The sequence below is a fragment of the Oryx dammah genome, unplaced genomic scaffold (genome assembly GCF_014754425.2).
Source record: "Oryx dammah isolate SB20612 unplaced genomic scaffold, SCBI_Odam_1.1 HiC_scaffold_23, whole genome shotgun sequence".
Taxonomy (NCBI): Eukaryota; Metazoa; Chordata; class Mammalia; order Artiodactyla; family Bovidae; genus Oryx; species Oryx dammah.
This window is the reverse complement of record NW_024070207.1, coordinates 58,358,000-58,363,448: the sequence shown is the minus strand read 5'-3', so window position 1 is coordinate 58,363,448 and position 5,449 is coordinate 58,358,000. Positions and strand designations below refer to the sequence as shown.

Below are 5,449 nucleotides of genomic sequence, written 5' to 3'. Positions count from 1 at the left end.
GCCCATCTGCCATCAGTGAGGTGCCCATGTGGGGGGGGTCTGTATCTCAGCTCTGCTCTCTCCCATTGGGCCCCCTGCTCCAGCCTGCATAGTGCCACTCTGTATCAGAAAATAAAAACTAAATTTATAAAAACAAATGGCACAATTAAAATAAAGAAATTATAATAAATGCAATTTAAGATTAAAGAAAATAAAGTAGAAAGCTGGAAACTTAGGGAGGTGCCTGGTGGAGTAAGAGGCCAAAGCTCAAGGGGCCTAGGCTCAGAGAACTTCAGGTTAGGTTTCCTGGCCCTTGCTTCTCAGGTTAGCCTTGTGGGCCAACATACCCTTCTTTAGATTGGGGGCTTGGTCTGGAGTGTCAGGAAAAACCGTTTGTGGTAATCAGCCTGGTCTTTGACCAGGGTGAGGAAGTTCACATGGCTTCCCCTCCTTTCTCTCAGCACCAGGATTCCCCTTGGCTGTGGGGTCTGTCTTTTGCTTGGTTCCCTGAAACCTGAGCCCTGGCTACTCTGGTTGTCTCTGCCTTACATCGTGGCCTAGAGACACTGCTGACTCGGCACCCAGGGCAGCTGGGAGCATCAGCCATGGGGAAAAGAGGGGTGAGGGAACAAGAGACCCCTGCTGTGGGGAGGCAGGCTGGGTGCTGTTACCTTCTAATGTCAGTGTTGAAGGTCACCTTATCTGTGTTATCTGGCTAGGCCGTTGATTTTACTGTCAACTACTGATGCAAGTTTCTGAACCAGAAAAAAAAGCCGTCATTTGGGTGACCAGAAACAGTGCTTGTTCCAGCCACCTGCTGAATGGCTTGCAGTGAAGTAACATGGATGTGGGGCATTCCATGTGCGTCAGGTTAGGCCTGTTGTACTTGAAAACAGCAGGGAAGTCTGTTTTCAACACTCAGCCTTCAAAACGTGTTCTGAGTTTTTATCAGAGGTCAGTACTTAAAACAAATAAGAGGACACTTAGGTCATGATTCTTCCTTATGACCTTTATTAATGCCAGAAATGAAATAGTAAAAACACAATGAATTTTTCAAAATGGCATGATTTTGTCCCATTCACAGGCTCCAGGGGTTAGAACTTCGACATCTGTTCCTGGGGACACAATCCAACCCACAGCCACCTTCCACCCCCTCCCACTTCACTCTGAGCACAAGCCCTCAGCATGTCCCCTGAGGCCTCCACATCCAGGTCCTGCCAGCTCTCGGCCCCCTGTCCTGCTTCTCTCCTCTTCACCCACTCTGCTCCAGCCACACTGGTCTCCTCACGCTCCCAAACCTCCCTCAAGTCTTCACTCCATCTCTGCTTCACAACAAAGCCAACCCCGACCACCCAGTTGAAAATGGAAAAACACTCCTCTCTAAGTGCTCCCTCTCTTTTCTCCTGCTGCACTTCTGGCCAGACATCTCACCACCTTTCCACAGGTTACATTGTGCAGGTTTTTTCTCATTTCTTGACAGTCTCTCCAAGCTGGACTGGAACCTCCACGGAGGCCTGGAAAAGTATCCAGCAAAAACTGTTCCTTGAGTTACCGAATAAATAAAGCTACTATAGAAACTGTAAGAAAATATCCTTGTGAGCTAGGAGTGGGGAAGTACTTCTAAACGTTGTTTTAAGCCCATAACAGATTAAATCAAGAATATACTAATATATTCAATATCCTGCTGAGCATCAAGAATATAACTACAATTCTGATTTGTGGAAATGGGCAAAGGATACATGCTAGTTACAGAAGAGAAAACCCACAAAGGTCGCAGAATATGGTAGGAGTGGAGATGGGTGCAGCATGCCAGGGAGCAGCCTGGCAAGACTGAATCCAGTGAAGCCTGCATATCCCTGAACTCCAGCATTTCTGCTCCTAGGAAACTGACCAGTCCCCTAAGTGGGGGTATATGAAGGTGTCCTCACAGTGTCGCCTGTGGAGGCGGGACTCAGAGCCACCTAAACGACCCACTGACTCTCCTTCTGCTCTAATGTCAGACCCTCAGGTGGGCCTGGTTAATTCATGAGCTTCCACTTGTGGTATGGAGGACAGCAGAAGCCAACACGCTAGACCTTTGTTCTTTGGGCTTTCCTCGCACATGTTTGACCAGAGTGTCTACACCTACTGTACGTACCCATGTGACTCTGGTTCTGCCCTGACATGTTTTTCTCCAGGGATGATGGCAAAAACCTATTAATATCTGCTAAACCTACAACTAAAACTGTAACAACATCTGCTCTTGGCTCCCCATTTATAGCACCGACAGGGGAGCCTGGGACAAAGAGCTCATTTAGTTGTCTGTAAGCGACTGTGAGGTTTTACTTTCCACTTGGCTTTTGAACATGATCCCTAGCCCAGCTCAGCACTGCCCTTTACTTGGAGAAGCTGGCCTGCTCCCCTCTCATCATGTTGACTTTAATTATATATTTTGGCTTGTGCTTAGTGTTCATTGATGCACATGTGCTTTCTCTAGTTGTGGCCAGTGGCATCTACATTCTAGTTGCTGAGCACAGGCTTCTCATCATGGTGGCTTCTCTGACTGCAGAACATGGGCTCTAGAGCACAGCCTCATTAGTTGAAGAGCATGGGCTCAGTTGCTCTGTGGCATGTTGGATCTTCCCAGACCAGGCATCGAAGCAGTATCCTTTGCATTGACAGGTGGATTCCTGTCCAGGGATCCCCCAGGGAAGTCCTCCTCATGTTTTATCTTGCTCTGTCCTGAACTGTAACCACTTCTCTAACCTCTGCTTTCTCCTGGATTAAAAGTGTATATATGTGTGTGGGCTCAATTGCGTCTGACTCTTTGCGACCCATGAACTGGACCCTGCTTGGCTCCTCTGTCCACAGAATTTTCCAGGCAATACTGGAGTGGGTTCCCATTTCCTTCTCCAGGGGATCTTCCCCACCCAGGGATTGAAACTGTGTCCATTGCTTCTCTTGCATTGGCAGGCGGATTCTTTATCACTAGCTCCACCCTGTCTTTTGAAAGCCCCAAAGAAAGTATCTGTGAAAGCCAGAAGGATGGTCGGGCCAGGTAAGCGGCTGAACTGGTTGTTCTCACCTCAGACCACAGAGCACTCTCTCCCACATGAGCTGTCGGCTTAGCCCCAGGGTTTCTGACTCAGAGACCTGGGATGGGGCCTGGGAACCTGCATTTACAACAAGCTCCTAGATGCTGCTGCTGCTAGTCTAGGGACCCCAGTTTGAAGATCACCGGATTAAGCAGACATACAGGCTGTATGAGGCACAGGAAAACCTGTGTGACGCCAAGAGCACAGGACAGACACATTGAGAGAGCAGGCCAAGGGCAGCAAAGAGGGAAAGCAGAGAGGGAGGCAGGAGGACACAGGGACAAAAGACCAGGCTGGGCCCATGGTCTCTAACACACCACAGCTCACCCTCTACCCCCATCCCCATCCCCCATGGACATGCTCACAACAACAGGTGGACAAGGGAACATCCCCACAGGCTGTGAAGGCTAGAACCCCTGGGGGCAAGCCGCAAAGACCCCCCCAAACCCGGGTATCTCACCTGAAGGGCTGTAAGGAGCTGAAGATCTCCTGAGACTGGGAGACGGGCAGCCCTCCCCTCTGTCCCAGCTGGGCTTGAGCTTGCAGAGACGGATGGGAAATTGGGATCTGCTGGGCAGCGGCAGCCTGCAGACAGAGAGGCAGATGGGTCACCACGCTGCCTTGCAAGCTGTTTCTCACACCCCATCACTGACACCCCTTCACCTCCACTCTGGTCTTTCTCCCTGAGGCATCCAACACTGCCCACAAAGCAAACTCAACACAGCCTGCCTACACTTCCTTCCTTCTCAGGAGAGAGCAGAGAACTGGCAGCAAGCAACCCCAAACCAGCACTACAACCATCCCTACACTGGACCCTGCATAGTGGGACAAACGAGCCAGAGCTCCACTCCCAACAAAGGTGAGTTCAGAAACAGAACAGTGGATGGAAAACACCATGGACAGAGGAATACGTGTGGTACGACCCAGTTATGAGACCTTGCAGAACCAAAAGACATAATGTTTAAGAATACTCTCTGAAAAGATCAGGACAGGCCATGTCCTCTGCCCCTGGGGCAGCACTTCACCCTGGGTTCTGCAGGTACAGGGGTTGGTGGGCACAGGATTCCCTGTGGAAGACCCAACAGCAGCTTCAGGAGGGAGAGTCCCCCACACGCGGCCCCTGGCAGCACAGCAGTGTGCCCACTATGCATGAACACAGACACCTGCTCACTTCTACAACTACTTCTTTCTGACGCATCCATGCCTGGGAGTCTAGGCCTTTCTTCTCTTCATCAGAAGGATACCAGATCCCAAAGAGAATTCTGATTCAGTAAATTGCCTGGCTAGGGTGCAGGAGGGAGAGCATCAAGAAAGGAAAGCTAGGCAGTCCAGAGCACTCAGCTCCATCCCTCCCTCCTCGGCTCTCACGTTTTCACTCAGGAAACACTGACTGGCTGCCGTAACATGCCAGATACGCTGGCAGTAATGTGAGGGGTGCAAAACATGAGACAGGCCGTGAACAGGTACATGAAGCAGCCAATCACGCCCTGTGCTGCAGCCTCCCCTCTATCCCTGGGTCACCTGTCTCCCTGGCATCACCTGTCGGTAACTCTGCTGCTGAGGTATGGTCTGAGGAATCAGCCAGGGCTGCCTCACAAACACATGGCCATCCAGGTAGAGAGGTGGCAGGTGGCTGCCTATAACAGAATTCGAGGCAGGGAACAGGATCCAGTCTCACTGTCCCAGAAGTTCCCACAAAGCAGTGAGGGGAGGGAACATGGCAGAGTTGGCCCTGGGCTCCTGTGCAGCCCAGAGCCCAGGGGGAAGGGGCCGCTGCAGCCAGCCTTCCCCTCTCACCCACCACCCCGCACACCCAGGAAGGGCTCAGTTATAAAGGAGGCTGCCATGGTCTCTGAGTCACGGTCCTCTTCATCTCCCTGCTATTGAGTCCACAGTAGAGAGTCAGAAGGATCTGCTGGAATCACATCACTGAGATGCTGGCAGCTGGGCCCCCTGAATCCCCACAGGCTCCTTTGGGCACTGACACCATGATGAGGACAGTGACCATTGGGGTAAAACTGGCTCTTGCTTATTGAGGCTCAGTTGATACAAACCCTTCCTGGATGTGAGCTCATCTCATCAGCGTGGTGACCCCACACGGGGCCATCACGACTGTGTGCTATTTCACAAAGTAGAGGGCAAGGCTCAGACAACTGCTCATGCGACAGAGTCTCTGCTGGGACATCTCTGCAGGAGGTGAGAGAGCCCTGCGGAGGTCACAGAGTCCTGTTGCCTCCCAGGGTCATAAGCTGAAAGCAGCAAGTGACAGAGACCAGAGCACAGAGGAACCCATGGCCCCCAGCCAAGAACACTCTCCCTAGGTCAAGTGGGGGGCAAGGCCTGAGGGCTACAAACCCATGTTTCCCTCAAGGGAATGGAGAAGGATCCCTGAACTG

At 51.6% G+C, this 5,449-nt stretch overlaps 1 non-coding gene across 1 annotated transcript; it reads right to left on the bottom strand.

The window, feature by feature from the left end:
- Positions 1-4,902: 4,902 nt before the first annotated feature.
- Positions 4,903-4,988, bottom strand: LOC120882686. Its single transcript, XR_005725547.1, has one exon. It is a non-coding gene; the product is annotated as a small nucleolar RNA SNORD62 (small nucleolar RNA).
- Between the last annotated feature and the right edge of the window lie 461 nt (positions 4,989-5,449).